This window comes from Cynoglossus semilaevis, chromosome 15 (genome assembly GCF_000523025.1).
Source record: "Cynoglossus semilaevis isolate Cse_v1.0 chromosome 15, Cse_v1.0, whole genome shotgun sequence".
NCBI lineage: Eukaryota > Metazoa > Chordata > Actinopteri > Pleuronectiformes > Cynoglossidae > Cynoglossus > Cynoglossus semilaevis.
In genome coordinates this window covers 12655565-12682013 of record NC_024321.1, presented here as the reverse complement: position 1 = coordinate 12682013, position 26449 = coordinate 12655565, and positions in this window count along the sequence as shown.

Here is a 26449-nt window from a genome sequence, read left to right as displayed (position 1 = left end):
AGCACAGCCTCTGCTAATCTTTGGTGACTTCTAGGTTATCTCCAGCTGGGCAAAACATTTTCTTGGCTTGCTCAGCAGAGGCAGTGTCTCCTAAAGGGAGGCTCTCCTTCTCTGTCGGGCGCTGCTCATTAGACAGAACGACCACAGAGCGTCACTGCATCACATATCAACTGGTACTCTTCATCGTCCAATTTGGATTCAAGATTTTGGAAACCAAAGAGGATGAAACACTCTCAGCGTGGATTTCCAATCACAGGAGATATTATTTTAACAATCCTTTTAAAAGTGCCCAAATAAGTGTTTAAACCAATAAATGTTCACTATGAAAATTAAAGTAAAATATAATATATAATATAAAAAAATATTTATATGAAGAGGAAACTGTTTCTAACAGTGGCTGCTGCAGATCAGAGCCATTGTTGATGTTTGGTTTTTTTTTCAGAATAAATATTTTAATGCAGTGGTGCACACTGTTCATCCAATAATTATGCTGTCTGCCCATTCATTTATCATTAATTTAATAAGAATTGTTTGCAAACACTGCAGGAAAATGTTAAACACAAGTTGTTTTGCAGAAGCTTCAACTTCTACCTGCTGCTATTTGTTAATCCAGAGCTACACTGTGATCAGTCACATTAAAACATTTCATGTTCAACAGTCCTACATATAAATGTATAAGATACATTATACATACTTCGTTAATGACTCTTCATTTTTTCGCCACGACTAATCTAACAATTAAGTCGAAGTCGAATTGACAAGTCATTTATGATGTCATCACATTGACAGAGCAGAAACTACACAGATATGACCAACAATGATCATGTGACTCATAGCCTTTGCTAATGAACACAGCGGTCAGTTGTTCCATCAGCTCCTAGTGAGATTTCCATTTCTCAAGTCATTCTTACACTAGCTTTATGACAGTTTCCTCCTCCAGGACAGACCAATCAGATGTGAAGAGTGGATTGGAACACAAACGGTCGAAACCTTTTCTCGACTTCCGATCCCTCTCAGGCAACATTGCCTTGTGCCACTCACATCAATATATCATCTTTTTCTGTTGCTGTCCGTAGAACAGACTGCAGATGCAGCCTACATTCAGTACAGTTATACTTTCATAAAATACTGTCTTCAACATCTAAGTCAATGAGACCATAAAAGGATCCATCAGCCAAGCCCACAGCTGTCTCTTTAGTCACCGACCTGAGTCAAGCCAAGTCATAATGAATGAATTTACACCTGTGGGTTTGTACTATATTTACATAGTCCATACGTATTCTGTGTTTTACCTTTTCTATTATTTCAAAAAGCAGTAGCTGCAGAGCTCCACTTTGACTTGCTCAGACTCGACTTTAATATTCAGTCTGTGACGTCCCACTGGGACCAGTGTCATCTCTGGGGCGTCAGACCAGACAGCAGCAGCCGCAGAGAAGGAGGAGGATGACGGAGACTGTGAATGAAAGAGATGAGGATAAAGAGGATGTGAGGTCAAAGGAAGAAAGGGAGGAAGAAGGAAATCAGAGAGGAGACCAGACAGCTTTAGAGTAGCCTGAAAAAAAAAAAAAAAAAAAAACTCTGATGGAATTATGTGCAATAGTCTTCCAGGCAGGAATAACTCTTTTTACTTGGGTGCAGTGAGGTGCTGCTGTACATATGATCCTGATTTAATAATTTAACCTGAAGTTGTAGCTGAATGTTAATAAATGTCAATAAGTCAGATAAAGGCTTTAGGTGTTTTATAGCTGGACATGTCGAAAACAGTTGTTTTAAACTAGGTTCATAGTGAAAATGTATAAAGTTTTCAGTACAGTTGGCTGTAGGTCAAATTCAGGGTAGAAGAGGGTTCGAGAGGGTGTGTGTTGTGATGGAGCACATTCTCAATGTTTGGAGGGGTTTTGATGTGCAGGGCTTGGTTTTCAAGGTAAAGAAATCTGAATAAAATACATTAGGAAACAGTTCCTGGATTGTTTTTGGTCGCAGGAGTGGGTGAGCAGGGAGCTGAGCCTTAAAAGTCTGAATACACAGACTTTTGAAGGATTTTTAGAAATGTGTCACAGGACACTGATGTAAAAGACAATTTAAAAAAAAGTAAAATCCCTTTGGCTGAGAGACACAATGGTCAAGAAAGTGTGAAATGGACAAAGGCATTTAGGATTATTAACTGGTGTAAAAGTGTTGTGCACTGGTCTCCATGGTTAAATTGATATATGTTGTATAATGACATGGCAGTGTTAGTTTGAACATTTTCTATATTTATATTTGCTTTCTTTTGTCTTGTGTTTGGTGGATTGTGAAAAAACAGCATCCGGACAAGTAAGATAAAAATCTAGTACAACAAGTAAACTAGCCTATTTAGGAGGAACACAAAAATATTTAAACAACTTATCTTTATGTTATGTCCTGACATGTCAGGACCCAGATGTGGCACGAAGGAGACTCTCTTCAGGTGCAGGCAGTTTATTCACAAAGTGTAAAAATTACTAAACTCAGTGGGTCACAGGATGGCAAGACATGAACCACGAGGCAACACCACACCATGTCCACCAAACACTAAGAATGAACACAGAGCAGATGATCCCACGAGTGAGACTAATGACAGACACAGGTGAGTGTGATCACACTGATTACACTACACAGCAGAAGGGAAGGGAGATGAGAAACCTCACACAGTCACCAAATAAAACAATAAGAAGTTAAAAACTAAACCAGCCTGTAGGTCATGATGTGAAAAATGTCCCATATCTTCAAATTTAGGTGATTATTTTTTTTCTTCTTCTGTATTTGAGACCACAAGGTTTTCACTAATTGGGTTCATAGAAAAATCTGTTCAGTGTTGTTGTCCATGTATCATTACTGTGGTGAACTAGCCTGGTGTCTGTGTTCAGGCAAAGAGATGGAGACCAACTCAACTAAAGTGATTTAGTTGGAGTAAACCCAGTACAGTGTGCACAAAACAGTGGAAAGTAAAAATACATGGACAAGTTTTGAGAATTGTTAAACTTGAAATCGTTAAACTTCTGCCGACCAATTTCCAACTGTTTCTCAGCCCAGCTAAAAACTCGAGTGAGTTGTGGTTACTTCAAATTGTTGTGCCTCCAACCAACATCAGTCACATGCGAGTGAAAACAAACCGCTGCCAAAAATGGACGTACTTCTAGCACGTAACAAAGTCAGACGAAACACAAAAACACAATATGAAAAATGCCAGGATGAAAAGAAAATGAGAAAAAAAATGAAAAAAACTGTAAAAAATAAATAAATAAATAAAACAACAGCAGCAGCAACAGTGAAGAGATGCAGTGTGGGAGGATAATATTTAAAAAAAATGTGAAGAAAGTAAGGAAGAGTACAAAGTTGTGTCTGGGCAAGGTGTTTATATTCCGACAGCAGTGTCATAATCATGAACAGAACCATGTCACATAATGCCTGTTTTTTTTTTTTTTTTGTTTGTTTTTTTTTTTTGTTAATAAAGATTAGGGTGGATAAGAAATGACAGGTGGGGTAGAAGCAGGAAGCAGTAATTGGGTTTCAGGTTGTGCCATAGTAACGTTAGCCAGATCCCTGCGAGCTAATCTGCTGTTAATCAGTCAGAAGAATTGAAAGAAACAAGAGCTGGAAAGTCTCACATCTGACAGACTTTACCAGGTGGGGATCTTGTCTCTGTTTGTATGCTGGTTTCCAGTGGTAAATTGAGTGAAGGTTATAAGAATGGTGTTTCAAATGGAGCTCCTTTTCAGGTGTGGTCCACATGTCCCCCCTGGTGTCTGACCATATGTTTCTGTACTGGTTTTTCCATGACTGTATCAGATATAATACAAACCAACCAGTTTTATTAAAATCCAAAACATAATCACCATGACTAGTTTAACTTTGTGCTGAGATTTTCAGTGACTAGAATACAGTAGAGTATCAGAAATGAACCAATCAGAGTGACAGTTAGAGTCGAGGTCTAAAAAGTAGACCTTTTTCTGTGAGTAAAACCAAAAAATTGTATGAATGAGGAAACAAATGTTTGTTGAAATGAATAATCCATAAAATTAACTAATACCTAGAGAAATGTAATAATAAATAATATAAAACTCATTCTACACACACAAAAAAGTCAATATCCTTTATAATTAAAATATTAAAAAATTAAATAGAGCAGGACAAAAGTACTTAAATCAAACATGGACGTTATCAACCTAGAATAACACAATAATAAATAGTGAATTTACCTTTACTTCTAATCACACACATTAGTTCTGATTTAAAGTATTACTTGAGTCTCTGACAGAAAAATGGTTATTTATTTTTATAATTTGTCTTTTTAGACTATTAGAACCAAGATTGTTTAGGTAAAATCAAGTTAACTCATTTCCAAGCAGCACTAATTTAATGGTGTGCTTCCATTTCCAGTCCACTGTATCATGGACGTTTACTCCCCCTGAAGACCATTGTCTGCCTCATGACGGCTGAACCAGAACCAATAAGGTGTATTTGGTCCCACTCTACCAGGCAGAGGAAAGAGGATAACACCGGGTCAACGAGGCGAGAACGTCATGCTAAATTATGCAGACGATCAACATTGGATGTTAACAGTACGAACACGATCTGAATTAAGTTTGATAGATCATAGCGCCAATCAATAAAACACTGCGGGAGCTGATTAACTCGAACACAGAGACAGAAATGTTCTGTCTCATGACGAGCGATTCGTTTGGAGACATTATCGATGTAAAAATGTTGTTGGCTTTTACGAGGAGTTAAAAAAAAATCTATTAACTCCAGACTGGCAGTTTAAGGTTGGTTTATTTACTGGAGGAATAAGAAATCGGATGCTTTCAGAGTTAAAATGGTAATAACCAGAGAGGAAAAAAAACAGAATTAGGATCGTGCTTGCTGAGGGTTCAACAGAAGAAACACAGCTTTTCAGTGATGGCGGTAACAAACTGATGGTGAATCAGCCTTTAATTTGGACCAGTCTTTACTGTCATGAGAGAAGGAAAATCAAATGAGCTCTCAAATACATTCAACTACCTTTCAGACAGTATTATCAAAGCCATAATTGAGATTTTTTCAAAGTCATCAATCAAACTTAAGTTAAAAAAGTTTAATAAGACAGTTTGGCCACACAGTAGCAGTAGTAAGTGCTGTTGGGTTACAATATAACAGAATTAAATTTTTCGTATGGAGTGTCATTCTGTGTTTATCTGCTGTTGGTTTTGGCCCTTTAGTGAGATGGCAGGACCAACAACGCCCCGCAGCTTGAGACCCCTGCTATAAAAGATTCAAGGTTCCGGGATAAGTAGAAGTAACTGCTTCTATCAGCCGTAGTCATACAGTGTGGCGTAGGCGTGTGAGGTTAGAAAGCTCCACGGTCGAACAGCGCAGCCTTGGCTTTTGACTGTCGCTACAGAGCACTTTGTCATTCTTGTAGATACTGCTGTAAAAACTGTTACACAACTTCTCCAATATTTCTTTGCTGCATCTTTGTGGCATATGATCCACACTTCCTCTTGTGCTGTGCCTTCGAGCAACAGAGTTTAATTTTTCCGAACAGTTCCCGAGGGAACACAGCCGCGACAGTAAAGCTGGAATAAGGCTATAAAACCTGGGAAAGGACATTTCTGTAATTCACATGAACATTATGAATGTCGGTTGAGTCCCAAGTGCAGAGTTTGGTGTAACTGTGACTGCTGAGGCGTCTCTGCTCACTGATTTACTCTCGTTCATTTATTCTGTTTTGTCTCTGAGAGTAAATCCAATAAATGAAGAAGTGTGAAGAGACGCCACAGTTTCATCAGACGGAAGCCAAGGCTCTGGGCTCAACCACCAACAGGTGCAGTTTTACATTATTTGATAAAAAACAATGCACATTCTCTGTGAACACACAAATTCAGTCATTGCAATGTAAATTCAGAGATCTCAAAAAAAATATTCCCCGACTTCGTATGAAGCGTCAGAGAATGTACCTTTTGTTGGCTGTTTAGACAATTTAACGTAATTTAGGTTAAGGATATTTTTTTTACATATATGTCTAAACTCTTTGTAAGTGGTTTACAGCCCTAATTGCTTCCTAATTGCTCATCAGCTCTTCCTTCATAGAAGCTGATCGCAATTTGTCAGTGATTTGCATTTTAAAGAAAATCTATGATGAAACAGAATGTTTGGGATTGGACAGCGTGCAGTTCAGAGAAAATATTATTTACTAAGTGCCTGGTTGAAGGTGAACTAGAAATTGACACAGTGTCTGTCAAGTCACTAATCTCCATGCTTTAAAACACATTTGTTTGTTTTTCCACTGTAAGATTACCTTCATTTAAGTGTCCTTCCTCGTCCAATCAGCTCAGCTTTCTTGTTACTTGTTGTTGATTAGCGAACATGAGATATATGAACAATTACTTCCATCTTGTCTAATGACACTTTTGCCATTGAGTCCCCGAGCAGAAAGATGAGCACAAACAACAACAAAGGGTATTTAACTGTAATCATCCAACGACGACAAAACAGGATGACATTTCAGAGTGTAAGGTCACTGAGTTGTCACTAATTGAGCTTTGTTGCGTCCAAAGAATTATAGCGATTAGTTCCTCTGCTACATCAAAAACATGTACTGTTAGAGACACAACACATACAGTACACATCCTAACAAAGGATGGTATTATCTGCTGGTAAAAATACCAGTACTCGGAAAGCATTTACGTTGCTGGAAAATTGGATCCTTCGCTACTCATGTGTCTGAAATTGACTCATTTAAAGAGAGATAAAAACCAAATACTTGCTGCAAAATATCATAAATGTTAACTGCTGTAATTTATAGCGACTGAACGAGGTAGTTTAGATGTTACTGTGTAGCTGTGTGAGGTATTATATATCTTCAAAGCAACCTGTTTAAAATCTATAAAATCTGTTTTTCCAATCACACAAGCAAAACACGTGAACTCCAAACAGAATATCTATAATCAAACTGGTAATCCTTCGAGGAAACAGTGTCTTCCAGGTCCACATGACCAGGTCCAAATTGGTGGTGTGCCTTTAAACTTGTGCTTCTGCAGCAGTCAAAGTGTAGAAAAATCATCTGTCCAGACATCCTGATGAAGTACGCTTGGGCAAACTACCCCTACGGATGAATGTAGATGAATATAAACATGGAATTCAGTTTCTCCACATTTCTTCCATTTGTCTCCATTAGAGTCTGCGGTGGAAATTAAGCTGTGCATCTGCTGCAGATCTCATGTAGATCTGTCATCAACAGTCAGCTCATCTCAGCAATGAGTTACCAGGGTTTATCCATTAAAACTGGAAAACATGTTTTTTTAACACAATTATTTTCCTACTGAGTCTCAGTTTGGCCAGTATGTCCAAATGTTGGTTGGTTGTTTACATCTTGCGAAGAGCGTGAATCCTTGAAAGTCAAACCACCCGTCCATAAACTAGCTGTTTAACTCACCTACAGTAGCAGAAGAAGGTCAAAGAGTGTGATGGGCATTTGTTAACCAATCACCATGTCAACTTTAAATCATGCAGCCATCAAGTCAAATAGCTCCATTAAGAAACGCTCCATGGATAATCAATGTTTTCCAACCATTACTATGCACACTGTTAAGGGAGGAGGAAGGTGCGCACTTTGGAAATCTACCCTGCTTTCAATCCACGAAAGGGAAGAAAACAGCAGGGGAGATTAAACATGGCAGAATCTAAGGGGAGGGTTAAGAAGACAGCAAAAAAGAAAATCCTTTGACATGTCCCTAAAATGTCTCAGAGCGCCTCCAAGCTGGTAATTATCCGCATTTTCCATATTCATTTCTGTATTAATTCACCTTAATGCCAAAATATTACAGCCCTAATCTCGTGCAAATACCTACCTGTCACAAATGTCTCGCATACGATTAAGATGATGAGGGAAGAGAAGGCAAAGTGGAGGGAAAACAGCTGCCAAAGAGATGACGGAGGAAAGGCAACTGCAGGTAAGCAAAGCTGTGTGAGGGTGCGGCTGTAATCTGCACACCTTCTAAATGCTTAGCATTACCAGTTAAGTGACATTTTCCTACCTGTTGAGGAAATTTGAAACATACATATTTAGAGAGGATAAGGATATTCTGGCAGAAAGCAGATTTATGACAATGCAAAACTTTTAACAGACATTTAAGTTTTTCTGGTAAAAGTGTTTTTTTGCAGTAGTGAAGATATAATCACTGTCATTGCACTGACAAAATTGTGAACAGAAAAACACCTCCATACGCTCACTGATTCTAGACTTGTTAGGAAGCTTAGCCTCGTACAGATATGTTATCAATTGACAAAACACAGCAGTAACATTTGTCTTGCACCATCAAAGACCCGAGATTTGAATCACATCAGGTGGTGGTGAAGCCACGGTCGAGTGTGTTTGAGCTCTATCAGGTGATGGATCGATATCATTGATGAGGCAAGGCAATCGTTCATCTGTCGTGTGTGATAGAGGTCTGATTAACCAGAAGAATGGAGGGTAGACCAGTGGTGATGCTTCCCTTCTATGGCAGCAGTTAAAGGCCTCTTATGGATTTTCCTTGAGTGTCTTTACTCTTCAATCACTGAACCACTTCATCAAGAAGCATCAATCAGCGTCCAGCAGAGACGCTCGTAATTACAGGGGGGGTTTCCATACACTAATTTCACCCAGGGTGCAGGCAGCAATGGCAGCAGCAGTGCCTATGTTGTGAGTGCTTGTCTCCAAAACCTTCAATCAATATTGGTTTGAGCCAAGTGTTGGAAATAAACACTAGACAGTTTCAGGGGCTGTTGGCATAAAATTCTAGCATATAACATAAAGTAAACTGGTTGACTATGTAAATCTATAAAGAGTAACCTTAGCAGATTGTACCTAAGATAAGGTTAAGTACATCACAAATGTTTGAGTCACATTTTAAATCACACAACCGGTTATTTTTTAACCAGGATGTGTCAAAAAAAAAGACATTGAAAGAAAAGAAAAAGAGGAACAAAAAAACGCAGGGACATTGGCGGAAAAGTAAGGGGGAAAAGGTGCAGCGGGGTCACATTTGTCTCTTGAGAGGTCATCACTGCCATGTGAGTGTATGTGCGTGTGTAAGAAAACCGCTTTGCTGACTCAGCAGCTCATGTGACAAATGAGGCCCAATCTCAGTGCTGCCGACCAATCACACATTGTTTTCTGTCCCAGGTTAAGGCCAGCGGAAAGGAGACAAAGCCGACACGTCACTCAACGGGAGAGCCAATTAATCTTAAAAGACAAAAAAAAGAAAGAAATAACTGTAGTCATCCCAGGTGACAGACAGAGGGGATTCTGGGTAATGAGGGTGCAGTACATTTAATTAGCAGAGGGACTGGGTGGAATGTCCAGATGGCAAAGATAGGGCGCTGCACCGAGAGGATGTTCTGCAGGAACAGCTGGTTCATCATTTGCAACAAGACGGTATAAAGGAAATGGACACAGACTTCCTGAGAGAAAAAAACTAAAACTTAACATGAGATCATGGAAGGATAAGATCATAAAAATATAAATTAGCCTACAGGGGGCAACCCCACCACTAAACAGAATGGCAGTAAACGTTTATATAAATGTTTTTATTACTCTATTATGTAAGTAACATTATGTACGATTACCTATTTAGAGGGAAATACATGATAAAGCAAAACATTTTTCGAACTACAGAAAAATCAATGTCATTGTCCTCAATATTTATCTCATCACCACACATACTAGTCAAAGAATTCCCTGGGTGGGATTCAAACCTCTTCAGTCCTCTGATTACAAGCCTGATTCTCCTACCATAAGGCAATGGACTGTGCCTTTCTTTTTCAGCTGTAGAAAAAAAAAACACAGCTCAACCTTGTGGTATATTCAGATAAAATATTGTCATGCACAGGTGTTAGATGGTAATTCATGGCTATTTTATTTCCAGGTTATGCCATTATGCGAACATAAAACCACACACACGGAGACCGTGAGTCAAAGCCTAATAGTAATGAGGGCCTTTAGGCTGCAACCCAGGTGACCCCGCATCACAGCCACAGCCACGGGAGCATGCAGCAATTGGATTCACGCCCAAACAGTATCTCCATTCCCCACTTCAACCAGCCACTTATTCCTGTTTCATAAGACGCGCAGGGAAGATGACACTTCAGAGGGTGAGCGATTGAGCGTTTCCCTCTCTCTCTTTCTATTTCCCTCTCCCCTCTCTTATGCACAAAGAAATCAAGTGAAGAGCAAAAAAGAGATCTTCCTCCTTTAACTTATTCTGATGGTGTATCTTCTCCTCATCAGTCACACTCGGCTGCTAATCCTGAGCTATGCTTCTACAGAAAAAAAATTTGAGGAAGAGACCCAAGTGATAGAGAGAGAGAGAGAGAGAGAGAGAGAGAAGGAAGCAGTCTGAAAAGATTTGAAACTGTATTTGCATTCAGGGGGTAAAGTTAGGGAGGGAGAGATGAATCCTCCATAGTAGAAGCCATAACAGTCTGAAGGGCCTGACACTACAGCTGCTGCAACCACCACCGCAGCTGCCGCTTCTTCTAGGCTTTGTCCAGCTCAAAGGTCAAACAACCTTCTTGGACAATAAAGAGCATGCCTTTTTTGTCATGTATTTTTCTTTAGCATGAAAGACAGAGTCACACGGGGAATCGTGTGTTTAAATCAGAGGTTAAATCACCGCAGAAAATCACCAAATGTTAGGCTTCCTGTAGAATCAGGAACAAGCTGACAGTCCACCTCTGAATGATTGCTCAGTCCATTGAACTGAAGCCATTCCCAAAAAGGTGAAACAGTTGTTATTATTACTATTTATTTATTTGTTTATTTAGTTATTGTATTAACATTAATATTTTTTATTAGTCTCTAATTCACCAGCTATAAATAGACATAGAAACACCACCTCCACTAGGAGCCATAGGCTAATGATTAGCATTGGCCAGGGACTGCTGTCGGTACGTGTCTCAACCAGTGAGAACACCTTGAATGGGCCTGAGACTGCTGCAGATCTCACATGAGCCAAGGATTGGAGACAAAAATATGGAGAAAGGTGCAGAACTAACATTTTTTATTATTATTATTTTAAATATTTGATTTAAGATGGCACAGTTAAGGAAACCAAAGTTATTCTTAGCCACTCCAAAGTTGAAATTTCCCTGAAGTACTTTGAGGCTGAAGTTTCACTGAAATTTATTGCACACAGTTGACACCAGTGAATTACTTGAAATCATGTGTTTGTTTAAAGTCTTATGCAAATTAAATGTTTCATTGCAGTTGTTCTCACACAGCAGTAAAACGTTCTAATAATAGCCTAATCCAAACAGAATTTTTTTTTTTTCAATCAATCGATTAAACACTATCATACACAGGCAGCTTAAAGTGCTTTGCATAATAAAACAAACCACACACACACATCCCACAAGTAATATTAAAATAAATACCACTATTGAGATAGAATAATAACATACTACCCAGACTAGCGACACAGCATGCATCAGATGTAAAAATAGTCAGTCATTTTGCCCGTTAGCATGTACAGATCAGTAATCTCTACTGTCATATCTGTTAATGAACGAAACATTCTTTAATGTGGAAAATGGTGATGCATTAAATGGCTATAACCTGACCACTGAAGGGTCAAAGGAGGGCCATCCACCAAAAGAAAGAAGGCAGACTTCTCACAGTCATTATGAAGGAATACACCTGTTACTTGGCCCATTACGTTTCATTTGAATCTTCTAAATCATCCAGACAAACACGGTACAACAGTAGTCCCGAGAGCTGACATTGGGAGAGTTTTGGACAGAACGTTACTAGTTTTTTTAAAATGTAGATCTCTGTGGTGCCGGCTGCCAGTCGCCTGACAGTGATTGTTATAAGATAATCGCCTCCAGATTGCTGCCTAATGGGCTCTATACGGTGGCTGCAGCTCTGTGCCCACGTGGCTCCATGTGAATTTCACAGTCCCACATCTCCATTTGCTCACGTCAAGGTTCCAAAATGAGAACTTATTATAGCAATGAAATAAAAAAAACTTTGAAATTAATCTTTCTTCAAAGTAATGACTGTTTTAAACGGGCCACACCCAAGATGTCATCCTTGAACGAGAAACTAGTTTCAACAAGATGAAACACTAATACAGACTAAGTCTGGCTGATTTATTATTGGTGCTAATCATTGTAAACATCAGTTCATGTTGCATTTTTAATAATTATCAAATCCCCAATTTATTTAGCTATTTCAGACAATATGAGTAAAAAACAAACCTAACAGTCGAATAGGTTTGTTTGATTATAAAAATCAAGTTGGTCTATTAATTTCAATGAAAAAAATATTGCCAGTGGTTTTAGTAAGTTGTGCAGACTGCTACTGCCTAACCAAGACTTTTCTTTGGCTTATGGAGGAGTGAGTACGTTTGACATTTCTAACCAAGATGGTTGCAATTTTTGAAGGACTTCTGCCGACCGACTGATAAAAACTCCAGTTCAAACTGTTCAAACTAAAAGTACAACTTGCTACGTAAGATTCTCTGAGATTCTCTCACAAATTGGAATAATCATAAAAGCCTGAACAAACCCAAGAGTTTTCCTTTTATTATTATTTTCTATTTTTTCTCACATGAACCTTTGCTCTTTCATTTTGCTTGAACAAAAATCAGGTGTTTTTCTTTTTTTATCCTCCACTGCATGAGATTCCAATTAAACTCTAATTTGTCTACCTGGTGGCAGCAGCACCAATTGATTTTAATACAGTTCATGAATTCATATATGATGATGAAATTGCCAATATTTGTTGAAGCGTGAGCAAAAGTAAAAAAAGAAACACATACACACACTTTCTTCATCATCAGCTCAGGCTCAACGTGCCTCTGCCTCTTTTTTTCTCTCAAATGAAAGGTGGCCCTCAGAATTGTTTCCCTAACGAGACCAGGCGAGCAGTACGTCGAACGAGACTAGGCATCTGCTTTTTGTTCTGATGTTCTCCTCTTGCTAGTTGCCGTGGCAACTGTGATGAGCCCTCGCTTCCCTCTTGACCACAGAGCCACTTAAGTAGCACCTCCATCATTATCGCAAGGTGCTACTCAATGATGTGGGTATTGTAACGATACAGTGGCAACAGAATGCCTTCTCTTCTCTACCTTTTCTTTTTAGCCGCTGCATGAATGACAGAGAGCTGCTGAGGCCAACAAGGCACCAGTCAATATTAAATAATGTACACATGTCTGGGTGAGGAGGTCAAAAAGCTTTTCATGCTCTCCAATCATCTGCCTCTGCTGAGACAATCAGCCCTTGTCTAGGGCTACCTGTCAAACACACAAATGTGTCTATATCCAAATTCTTGGAAGCGGCAAAGTAGCAGGACATTGATGGCTTTTGATGTTTTTTTAGGTGGACTAATCTGACAATAAAGTCAAAGTCGAGTCGACAAGTAATTTATGACAGCGGAAGAACATGGACACACAGGCCCAACAATGATCATGTAACTCTACATACATTACTTTGATAGCTCTGCTAATGCAGCAGTCAGATGTTGTTATTAACTCCAGGTGAGATGTAGACGTACCACAAGTTACTTTTTACTCTTGTATTTGTGACAGTTCCATCCTCCTGGACGGACCGCACGGTGATCTTCTGATCGTGTAGCCGCTCATGTTTTTCCCACTGAGTGACTGTCCTAAAAATGAGCAGCTAACTTCAAACTTAAGCCAACACCCTAACTTTTTACAAACTATTTTTTTTACATTCATGCTTTTCAATCACAGTGCATTCAACATAATTGAGTAGAAAAAATGAATTCTTGTTGCTCTGAATTTATAATGCAAATGCCATGCTAGTCCAGGCCATGTCCAAATGCAGATCAGAGTCTGGACTTTAACAAGTCCTGATGTATAGAGTTAATATTTTATAATTACTTAATATATTAAGGTTGATTATGTTAAATATAAAAGGGTCAATAGTGTATTTTAGACACTTTAACTCTGATGTATATAACTCAAATTAATGTATCATAAATTGTTCAATTTGATTTAAATGTAATGCTCACTCTAATCCCTGACATCAGAAGAGAAGAACAATGATCTCTGAAAAACACACTGAGGCTCTTTCTTAGTCCACATTGTCTATTTTTGGAGAAGTGCTGCAGGCACCTTATTGGCTGCCTACAGGCTATCAGATGCCCATCGGCACAATGTTGGTGACCACTGGTCTATGAAAAGCAAAATTTAAAATTTAAAAAGGCAAATCATCCCTTAAACAATTTGCTGTCAATGACAGTTTTTAAATAAACACGTGATAATTTGATAAAATGTTGGCAGACTCATTTAGTTTGCAGTTGACCTGCCAAAAACCTGTGACCCCTAAAACAAAAGTGAGAGTGACAGTGATTTCTTTTGCCCCCCTTTACTTTTAATTAACTCTCTTACTCTCTCTGTCTCACATTGACCCTCGCGCCTTTTCGTCATCTCCTCTGACAGCCACTGTGGACACTTAACGTCGCGGTGACGTTCACCGAAAAAACTTGTGTCAAGAAGTGGCCTGTTTAAGTGAGGTGGATGAAAGGTGAACCCGTCATGCTGCGCAAGGATCTGTCGTGTGTCCTGAGGCTGTCAGGATGTCTGACCTCCCTTTTGCTCCCAACATGACAGCGAAGGAAGGCTGAGTGTCAGCTTAACCGCTCAGCCTGTCATGTCTGTCACGCCCGGTGTTACAGGAAGTCATGTTTTTCCGAGCCGACTCTGAGGAGTCGAATAATTCTTTTTTTTTTTTTTTCAGCACATAAGCTGCAGTAAGAAAGGATGTAAAGGACATCACATTTTAACCTGGATTCACCTTTCTGCTTTTACCAGAGAGCTGCTACAAACTTAGATCTTCTCGTACCTACAGAGAGCAATCTTCTGTTAGGTTTATGATCTGGACTGAACCTGGACATCATCCGTTGATCTTAATGATTGTCTAAATGTAGGTCAACTAATTCTATTCATTCTGTATAAGTATTTCATCAAAAATTTGAAGTGCGAAAGCAAAATCTAACTCTAAACGCACCACTGAGTTCCTGAAGTCGACACCACTTTCACACACAGGAGTCTGGAGAGTCTTCCAACCAAGAGCATGAACGTCAGTCAGTCAGACAGTATCACAGTCTGTGAAAGCAGCAGCACAGGTGTGAGGCAGCACCGTGTTTCACACAGGAGCCACACACAACGTGCTTTTTCCTGGTGACATTTTTATTCTGGAGTGTGCGCTCCACTTTACGACTCTACTTAGGTTTACCATTGGTTATGAACTGCTCACTGTTCTGTCATGTGAACAGGATGTCTGCAAATACACTGAGAGGTAGATACAATATTTTTTTTTAAAGTGTTGTTTTTCTAAAGCAATAGTCTTTAACTAAAATGAATCAGATGTAGGAAATGTGTAACTGTTGGGAAGTTATAACCTCTATTTAAGAGAATTTAACATAATTTTAACTTTTACATTTTTTTTCACTAGAAAAAAAAATTAAAATGAGATTGGAAAATAAATAAATAAAACTGGGTTACATGTGGTGTTTTTGTTAACAATGCGCAAATTACAAGCATAAGCTCAACCTGTAATATTTAAACATAAACCGTGGGTTTATTTACGTGTCATAAGGTCATCATCAGTTCAATTCCACCTTTAAGGCTTAAAGCGACACAGTACAATGCAAATGCCCTTTTAATGGACATTCTTTTCTGCTTCTCTGACAAAACTGGTTATTGTGATACTTCTTTGAAATATCAGATCCACACCAGAGACATAACTCAAATGTGAAAATCCCTGTGTCCAAGTTTCATCATTTTCACTTTGATCATTTCTTTTCTGAGCGTCTTTTCAAATACTCTGTTTTTTCTCAGCCCTGCAGCAATTCAGTGACGAGTGCTGTATATTTTGTCTCTCAGCATTCCCTCACTTTCTTTATTACACGTAATGGAGTTTTAATGGCGCAACTGGTGAGGTCGGGAGGAGAGCAGAATTAAGTGTACACCTGAGGTATATCGAGCGCCGGTTTACCTAACGTATACCAAAGAGGCTTTAACTTCTAATGAAGAAACATTCATTCTTCTGCAGTGCTATTGTCAGAGCTCACATTGGAAAGTCAATTCTCAACTTGTGGAGTTAAAACATTTGCACAGACATTTTAATGTTTTCTTCTCCTGCAGCGAGAAAATAAAAAGTCAGCAAAACAGAAAGCACAGGTCTACAAATCAGCACGGTTTAAAATGGATCTCTGTTTTAATGACCCTATCAGATTATTGATTCATGAAAAAACTGCTCGGCACCTGGTTTCTCATCACATATTCAATAATCTGCACACACACTCTGTTGTAAAATTACAGATTACTTACTTCGCTCTTAGATGTGTTTGCTGAAATAGTTACTATGCAGTGACATTTTTAATGTTCTTTGAATTGGGGTCGTATTATAACTGCAGTGTGTGCAATTATCAATGCACTGGTTCAGGGAAAGGTGGTTGCTGTAAAGGGGAAGGTAAGGATGCAAGATGTCTTGCATTATGTGATTTTATTTGCCAGTGTTGGAAAATGGAAGGACAAACATTTGTCAACTTCTGCTGCACTAATGGAAGCAAAGTGAAGAGGCAGATACATAATCTTTAGCAGCAGTAGTAGTAGTAATAGTGATAGTATGACGTAGACTGACAATTAAGTGTTACCACATCCCTATTGTGTCTCATTGAGTCACCAAATAATTATATTCCAATTTACCACTGAGGCAGCAGTGGCTCAAAACAGAGTCTCTCTTCTATGTTCGAGGTGTGAAATTGCACATCACAGTGCGCACAGTCCGTCTATCAGCGATATGAGACACCTGCGGGTCAGACTTCTCGGAACGCCGTTCTCTCTTTGCAAATATTCCATGGGTTGACTAAGGGTGCACTCATACGAGGGCCATCAGACTAGGGCCAAAAAGACTATATATTGAATGTTTACATTGTAGTATTGCACAGTATTTATTATACACAAATACTTCTTTTGTATTGAACCAAGAACATCAATGAGATGACGACGGAAGCAGTGATCTGCAGCTCCTGAGCTTCAGGCCCTTGAACTAAATGCTGCCTTCCCTTTTTTTTTTCATGTATCTACAGCTTTCTGTGAAACGTCCATTGATGACATTGAAGATTCACACTATGGTTCTGAAACTGTCAGATTATCATATACCACTACTAGTTTTTTTAAAATGTGCACTGAGAAAAACCTCCAGCTTCGGAAGGACAAATTTGTGTATTTTTAATCTCTGTGTGACTGATGAAACCTCCAGATAGTGATTCCACCGCCATTATCATTACTGACACGTTGGCTCAACTTGGAAGAAATACTTGGAGTGAACCTGCCAAGGAGAAATGCTAATGACACTAATTACAAAACAGGGATGCTATCTTGTGTGTGATGTGAACCACAAACGGACATGAATGTTTGGATGGATGGAGGTGCCATCCTGACAGTCACTAACTCAATGTAACCATTTTCCTGCGGATGACTGCATTAGTGAGAGAACTATTTGAAGCATCCATAAAATACCCATTAGCTCTTGTATGATAGTGGATCAGGAGCAAATCCGACCCCTCCTCCCCCACACACACACTGACCCTGAACACAGCCTGAGAATGGCAATGGGCAATGGATGAGGGCTGTTGTCGAGCACTAATTACAATCACACAACCTTTAAATAACTGCAGGACTATACAGTAGCTGCCATTTGATAATGCGTCTCCACTGTCGGACTGCGAGGGGAGCAGGGGGAGGGCACATGTGAGGCTGGAACAGAGCAGAGCTGAGCAGTGATTCATCACAGGCGTTTGGCAGGAGGTAAAAAGAAAAAGATGAAAAATGCCATTAGGCTGGAGAGTGTACTTCCATATCTCTGCTGGTGTGAACAAGACTTCGCCTGAATCTAGCGATTTTCATCTCTCGGCTACAGCTGCAAGAGATCAGTGGAAAAAAGAGACAGAGATTGTCCTAACAATTAACTTCAGTCCTTATCTAAAGTAAAAGGAACCTTCAGCAGGCCCTTCAACCCATAAAATGGAAGTCTAGCAAAAGGGACCCAGTCGGTCTACATAAAAGTAAAGTAAATCAAAGTTAGATCACACAGTTAGGGTGGGTCCAGCCACAGTGTCTCTGTAATCCCTGGTGCGTTAATAATTATTTCATTAAGGTCAGTAGAATTTGGTTTTGGATATGCTGAGTTATATGAGGCCCTAAGACAGCTGACTTGGAATGAATATGACCTCCTGCTACAGCTGGGTGAATACAGAGAAGCTCAGTGAAATACATGGCCAGCTGCACTGGCCAGTAATACAAGTTTGTAAAACCAACTGTCAGGTCAGCTGATGAAATTATCAATAATAAATCAGCAGTTTTAAAGATATATACAATGTAGATGCCTGTTTCTATCTTTTATTTGTCAATAAAGTTATAAGCAACACACTGGTATGGATGTGTAGAGTCACTTATTTATTTCTCTTATTTTGTGGCTGGTGGTCAAAATTAACATTCCAGGCATCATTCCCTCTTTTGATCGATGGTTTAATTCCCTGTTTGCTGGTCTTTTCCAGGACAATCTTTCGAGGTCACAAGCTAGTTGCTCTTTGTCAAGCAGGTTTTCTCGTTGTGTCAACAGTGGTGGTGAACTTAAACATAGCTCACATCCTACCTGATTGGGGCGTCATAAAACTCAAAGCTTGATTCAACTGTCCATCGGACTAGAGAGATGACGGGTTAAACCCAGTGGCTTCCAGTGAAGGTCAACAGGCGAGTGGTGGAAGGGCGACCTTGGAGAAACGGGGGTGTATATAATATGAATACCATCATGCTGAGTGACGAAATAATGGGGCCGTAAATTCAATGAACAGTGTGGGGAACCTGACATCACCTTCCGCTCATGACATCTTTTTCCTGACAGGATGGAGCATTACATCGCTCCCCAAAGAGTCCCTGAAAACAGTCAATTTCTTGCCCCGAAATGTCAAGGCAGCCATGCATGGAAATATGAAAATAGAGTAGCAGAGACGGAGGAGATGGAGAATGTACTTAATGGGGAGGAGAAAATAGAGGAACCTGATATTAGAACTCTCCTCTGCGTGTGTTTGAACTCTGGAGGGGGGAGAAAAATTGTTAACTCAACCCAGCAACTTCAGCAAATAGGACCTCACTGAACGTCAAACATGTTTGGAGCCCATTTTTTATCTGTTGCCTACTAAAGGCAGCAAGTGCAATATAAAAGAAGCAATAAAAAGTACTGGGATAAACTGTCAGCAACTGGAACCAAACCACAACTTTGTGGTACAACTGTTCAGGTACAGCCACTGCCCTATTATCAACATAGCAGCCACTGCTGGAAAAAGGGAAATTGTGGTTCTTCTCAAGCATTTCAATGGTCTCAATTTTTATTTTTAATGATGCACCAATACCAATATCAGTATCAGTATATGGGCTGATTATTTCAAGTTCTCCTATTTGAGATTATGTGCCAGCTGTCGGTGCTAACTGTGCAGTAAGTTTAATTTTATTTTTACTATTATTACTAATATATTTTTTTCCTGACCTCCTCATCAAGTATCAGTACTACTTACATTTAAAAAAGACCAGTAACATGGGACTATGATACTAAATATAACTGCAGTATTAAATAATAATAATTATAATTAAATTGAAGATGTAAACTTGAAACAGTAAGTGACCTTAAAACCACAGTTAGCCCTGCTGTCATTCTCACTGTCTTCTACCACAGAACAGCTGACTGTCTGTCTCTGTGACTCAGGGCCCTCCCTCGCCTTCACCCCGCACTCTTCCACCCCAGGGGGACGCCTCCATCTCCTCCATCTTCTTCCTCCTCCACCACGTCCAGACTTGTCACAGCAGATTCTCATCAAATTACCAATGTCCTGCATTGGGGTAATTGCTTGCCAAACCCACTCTACTGATGCAAATTTAAGAGGGTCGCCCGTGATGGAGATAATGCCAAATTGGTTCTGAGATTCTGAGATGTCTGTGTGGTGAGGACAAAGGTACACGTGAGAATTTAAATTACAAAAACAAAAAGTGAAACAATAAGGCTGTTTTAATAATAATAAAATATGTTGTATTTCTTAAACAACATTGCTTATCAACATTGAATCATAGATTGTGACTATGTAAAAGAGATCATAGGCATGACAAGCTGGAGAGAGACCATTTAAAATCAACTGTTAGATTGTGCATGAGTGTGACTGCGTAGTGTTTCATAGTGGAGTATACCATTTTCGTAGAACCAATAGTGTATCATTTTGTGCTAGTGTACACTGTGTTGTACAAGGCCAAGTCAAACATTGGCGATGAGCAATATGAAGCCATCTCATTGGTTTCCTTAGATTTTGTGGCAACGGTGAATGACTTCAACCTCATGCATATGTATTTTGGTCTGTCAAAAATGTCAAAAAGGACAAAGAAAATTGCTATAGTTGGGAAACACTTTGTCCCTAATGATCCGAAGATTATTTTTGGAAAATAAATTCTTTCAAAGCGTCACACATTAAAATCCATGATGCTAATATTGTTCTCTTATGCTTTACACCAAAGATGTATCATCCTAACTTCCATATATTACAACTAGAACTCATTTGTCCAGACGCCACTAGCACTTTAGCGCAGACATGTCTGAGAGTGTGAATATGACTTTACAGAGGTCAATGTATGTGAACTGCAATCATTTTGCCTCTTCTCCTTTCCTGTAGTGTTTTGTCACATCAGATAAATAGGCGTTAGTCGTCAGCCACGATGTGACCCAACTTTAAATGAGTCTGAAAAAAATAGCTCGGTCAGACCAGAGGCACAAGCTTGTCTGATGCTGATGTCCCCTGATGGTAGAGGCCAGCCATAGCTGTGGAGAGCTCTAGATCAGCTCACACAGAGGAGGAGATATCAATGCTTGCAGCACATTTCAAGAGAATTAAACTCTGGAGGAGCCGATAATCCTCTGGGAGAGAATCCTCACCTCCTGCGGCAGAGGAGCTTTCATTCCAGAGTGGCTAAGTTGGTGACAGTGGTGGATTTGGTAATGAAAACGATGGGGACACGGCGTTTTTCACAGTTGAGCTGGCGATTAATGAGAGGTAATTAAAAGGGTTAAGGGGAAGAGCCCCCTCGAGGGAGGTGAAGGAGGAGGTGGCTCAGCAGTGGGTAAAGCAGGGCTAAAGGGGAGAGTGCTGAGAGCGATGTGGATACCAAAGACTTTGGAACTGAAAAGCATCAAAACAATTGTTGTGCTAATGTTTCACTTCATGAAGTTCATTTTTTTTATTTAAAGAGCTTTGGTTAAGAGAGGATTCTTCTTCTAGTCTTTGTAGAATCGAACATTGGAATGAAGCAGAAAGAGCTGAGTCATTTGGTAAGCTGCTAAAGCTCAGATTTTCCTGCTCAACTGAATCGTACTAGATGTGACATTTATATGTACAGAATCTCAGGCATCTGTGAAAATTGAAATTAGTTAAACTGAAATCACTTTATGTTCAAATACTTACAGCCTACATTCCCTGATATTAAAGAATTTGATTTGTGCAAAACGGTCTGTTTCGGCTTCAGTGACCAAAGTCACACATCGTTTTACTGAGCCAACATTTCATAGGCTAATGAAATATTTTGTCATCCTGAGTTGTCACCCCGAGCCTTTGTCACTTCACTTCCTTTTGCCTTCACAGCAAATGCTCAACTTCTGCTCTGGGACTTAACAAGGCTGGAAAATAATTAAAATTCAAGCAAATGATGAAACCCTTACAGCAAGGCGTCCTTGAAGGGTCGACAGCGCCCTGTTCTAAACGCAGCGAGGAGAGGAGGGAATATAAGAAGAAGAGAAGGGGGGTAAAAGTGTTATTCTTTTTTCCTCTTCACAGAGAATAATGTTTAAGTTGCTGCTCATGGCTTAAGGGTCTCTTAAATTGGAAAGGCGCTGGCCTATGGAGACATGTACCTGTCAAACAAACACCACACGCCTCTGATTTTCTCTTCGCTCCTTCTCCCCGGCTCAGTTTTTTTTTTTTCTCCACTCCTAGATGGTATTCGAATTGAGACATGGGGCGCCATGGAGATTGAGAACAGAGACGAGGGTTTTGGTTATAAGCGGTATCACAGTGACACCGCTTTTGGAGGAATTAAAGGACGAGTGAGGCAGCAGCCCCGTGGTGATCCGACCTGAAGATGTGTCTTACAGCCTCAGAACAGGTTGTCAAATCTGGTGAGAGTAAGCCATTGCACTTGTGAGGTTTAGCATGTCCACAGAACAAACGTGCGCTGGAGAAATCATTATAAAATCCCATGTTTAATAAGTGTATTTATAACCATTAATATTATATTTAGGGGCATATTCTTGTTTGACCACAACAAAAGTCTCTGTCTTTGTCTGTCAGCCCATCCCACAGCTGTACTTGGTCTCTCTACAGCCCACAAGCAAGTGACTGCGTACAGGTCGCGCTGCAATGTCACAAGCTTTTACCTTTTTTAACTTTTCACACGATAACAAATAATTTCTTCTATTACACAGGTTCAAAACAAAAGCTAGCTTTTTCATTTACGTAGCACTTTAATTCATCGGTAAAAAAAAAGTCAAGAACTTTTGTTGATCCATCTGTCGGTTGATGCATATGTGGCCATTACTGCATAAGTTAGATTTCAGCCACTAAGGAAAACCTTCTTATCAGCAGCATGTTCCAACAGATGGGATGATTCCCTCCTTACTGCCTTTCTTGACATTTGGGGAAAGCCTTGAGTCATGTGATTCAGTAACCATGTCAAAAATATTGATAAATGTGGCTTTAACACAAGAAACATTGTAGAATAAAACTTTATCGCTCCTCACACTCACCTGCGTCGTTAATAAATCTTAGCTGATGCTCTCTGTGGTCGTATAAACCACCCACAGCTGCAGCACTCTTGTTCTCTCTGCTTTTATGACACCATTTTAATCATGCTGTTTAATGTTGTTTTACAACTGCGCACATACACCCGCGCCAGAGTCGAACAACAAGACAGTGAGCAGCCATCTCTCTCACGCAGTCCTTTAAATCTAGGGGGAAAAATACACGACTTCAGCTGTAAAAAACATCCCTCATTCCTCTCAGCCTCCGCCAGTCGCTACAGCCATTAGCGCTAATTCAGCTCTCAGCCTTCCATCACAGCACACACTAACTGCACCTTCTGCCCCAGCACTCACGACTAAAACAAACACCAGAAAAAAAAACAAAAAAAAAACAAAAAAAACAGAAGGCCCAGAAAGTGGTGTGGTTGTCAGTTGTAGTCATTTGCATGATGTATGAGTCCTGGGGTGAGCGTGCCCCTCTCTGTCTCTAAATAATTAAAGGGAGGAAAAAAATTTAAATGAAAGCTTTAAATGTTGTCTTTGCAGAAGTGACAGGGCTCACCGGTTAATCAACGCTAACAGCCAGAGTCAGGGGAGCAAATGGATCTATTCCCCTGATGAAGAGAGGGTGGTGAGCTTCAACTGTGACGCTCTGAGGGAAAAGCAGCCGGCGGAGGAACAGAGAAGCAAGGAGATCCAGCTGTAATGAGCTACTGACGTAAGCCCAGCGCACATGAGGTGGGCATTTAAAAAAAACAAAAAAATTTGACTGCATTTTTTTTAGAAATAACTAAAGAGCACCTGAATTCACAAGAGCTTTTAAACTCAACAGGTGACTGTGTATGACATCAAGTCACAGGAATGTTGTGGTTCAATATGTTGTGGAACAGTTTGTCTCACCGTCTTCTGGTCAGTGTTGAACCATCGCTGCACTGGTCTACATGCTGCCACAGGGTACTGAGACATACCTCTGACAGCACATTATTCGTATTGTTTGCATGTGTATTCGAGAAAAATATATATTTTTTTCAATTCATTGTTCAACTTCCATCCGAACAGTTTGTGCTTGCAGACATTGAGATCAAAAACAGTCTCCGTCTCTTTGGTGAACCCTGTCTTGAGTTGCTAAAATCTGTTTTCCTAGTCTCCCTGTTTTCAGTTAAGAGGGCAGCGGGGAGGGGGGGCGTCAAAGAGTGGAGTTTGAGCCATCTTACCTCGTCTCTTAATTGCCATCTCTGTGTGCTCATTAGTTGAAGACGCTTCGATCTGGCAGCGGCATTAGGGATCGGCCTTGCTGTACGAGACGACAATTTGATAACGCTGTCAGTAACTAATTAGCAGTGATGGCATGTGTCAGGAAATTGTGTGTGGGGGGCAATTAAAAATGTTACACTATTAGTTTTTGGCAACCCCCAACCCAGTTTGCGGTAGTGGACTGTGTGGGCGGAGCCAAGCCGTGGAGCTCTTTGAGGTTATTTCAGGCAGTCTTCTGATATTTCCCACATTGTTTTTCACCTGTGCTGAGATATATATTATCTGGCAAGAACCTGGGTCCATGCACACAAACACACACACACACCTGAGGTCGACCTACACTACATTGTGCGCTGTCAGACGCCCGGGCTGTGCTGACTCTCAGCGAGCGGCTGCCAACACCTGCACAGATAATAAATGTCAGACTTTTAAGGTGCCTGTCGTCCTGCTGCAGGTTGTTTACACACGAGGCAAAAAGAAAACACCAAGTCGGTAAAACAAAAACCAGACATTCAGATCTCGCTGTCATGGAAACCAGAACAAATGAATTGCAAAAAAGACCCTGTGAAACAGCAGGGCCTGAGAATGGAGATGACAAAGTCTCACCAGCAGAGCTCAATGTCCAAAACACACGTCTGAGCAGAGTTAGGTCTTTCAACAATGGACAGTTGAGGTTGGTTGTAAGAAGTATTGACACAGCCCTCACTGTCTTTTGAGCACATCCTATTGGAGACACTAAGCAGCAGCTGTAAAAACATGGCTGCCAAACTGAAACTTAGAGTTATCGGGTTGTTGTTGGACTTAATTGACCGAATTAGGATTAACACTATTTGTGACAATATTTTCAAAAAATGTCAGTCCATTTCTTTTTCCAGTTACAAAACAGAAAATGTTTTAGTGACATGAAACTGGTAAAGTTTGTTTCAGTCTTTGGTTCAGTCAGTCAAGTAGGTTTTTTTTCTACTCACTGTCTTTGTTTCTTGTGTCTCATCTTTAAGTTTTGTTTCTACTCCTCCTGTGTGCACACCTCTCAGTTATATGTTCCTGCCTCCTGTGTGTTCCCTCCACAGTGATTACTTAACCTTCCCCACCTGTGTCACGTTAACTCCTCCCCTGTTACTGAGTAAACCTGGCCTTTCCTCTACCAATTTATTTTTTCTGCAGAAGTAGAACCAGTGTTTTTCAGGCTTTGTCTTCTTAGCATGTGTTTTGCAGTTTTTGAATCATTACTAGGTGTTCTGGACCCATCAGCCTAGTGACTGCAATAACTTTAAAATGTCTAGGGTGAAATTGTGTAATATATATTTACAAAGAAATAAACTTGGACACAGGAAGTCCCCATGTCTAGTTAGACAATTTTGCAAGGAAACGTGTAGTCTACTCTTCTTACCTCTGTAAAGAAACATTTAGAGTGAAACATGTGAAAGGAAAACAATCAGTAATGAAATTCACAGAATGGAACAAAAGTTGCAATTTATGATTTTTTGACTGGCTCTGCTTCAATTTTTTTTTTTTTTTTACAGCCAGTACAACAAGTCCAGCTGTGTTGACTCTTGAGTAACATGCTAACAACAAAGGTTTAAGTTGAAATGTAGCTGATTTTCCTTTAAATCTCTTTGACTGGTTAAGAATGTATTCGTATGACTTATTCTAAGTACTCATCCTCCCAACATGTACAAGTTTTGAGGCTGTGATATTACAGTACATTAAGGTATTGCAGTGTCTGCCAGGGTATAATCTTTCGCACTGTCTTTAATAGAACACGATGACGACAACACGTCATTTCTAAATCACTGCATGTTGTGCTGGTGTCGTCTTGTTTTGTTCCGGCTTTAATCGTGTGTTTTCTCCTGCACTGTTGGCTCTTGTCTTTCCACAGAACCTTCTTCACGTCTATAACTACTTCCTGCTTGACGCTTGTGTGTGTGCTTGTTTGTTTATGGACGTTATTTTTCTGACACCTGTGCCAAGTGTGCGGCGCGGCTCTTTGCACATGCCCGACACACCGCTGCACACGGTAAACACACACACACTCGTCCCCTGGTGTGCAATTACCTCTTTACTATTTACCTCTCTCTTTCCGCACGCCAGTGGTTTTGGAGGGAGTGTTTTTTTTTTCTTCCAGGTAAACAAAACGTGCACACGCACGCCATCACACACACAGAACACGCAAGTCCCTCAGCTGTCGAATGCCTTAGAGTTTGACATCAAAAACAAACTAAAGTTGCTTCATGTGGCGTGGTTTGATCCACTGTAAAATGGGAGTCGGTTGCTGTTAAGTTTAACTCAACTGTTACCAGATTACAGCCAAGGGGGCGTGGCCTTTCATGTGTTTGATCAAGTTCCATCA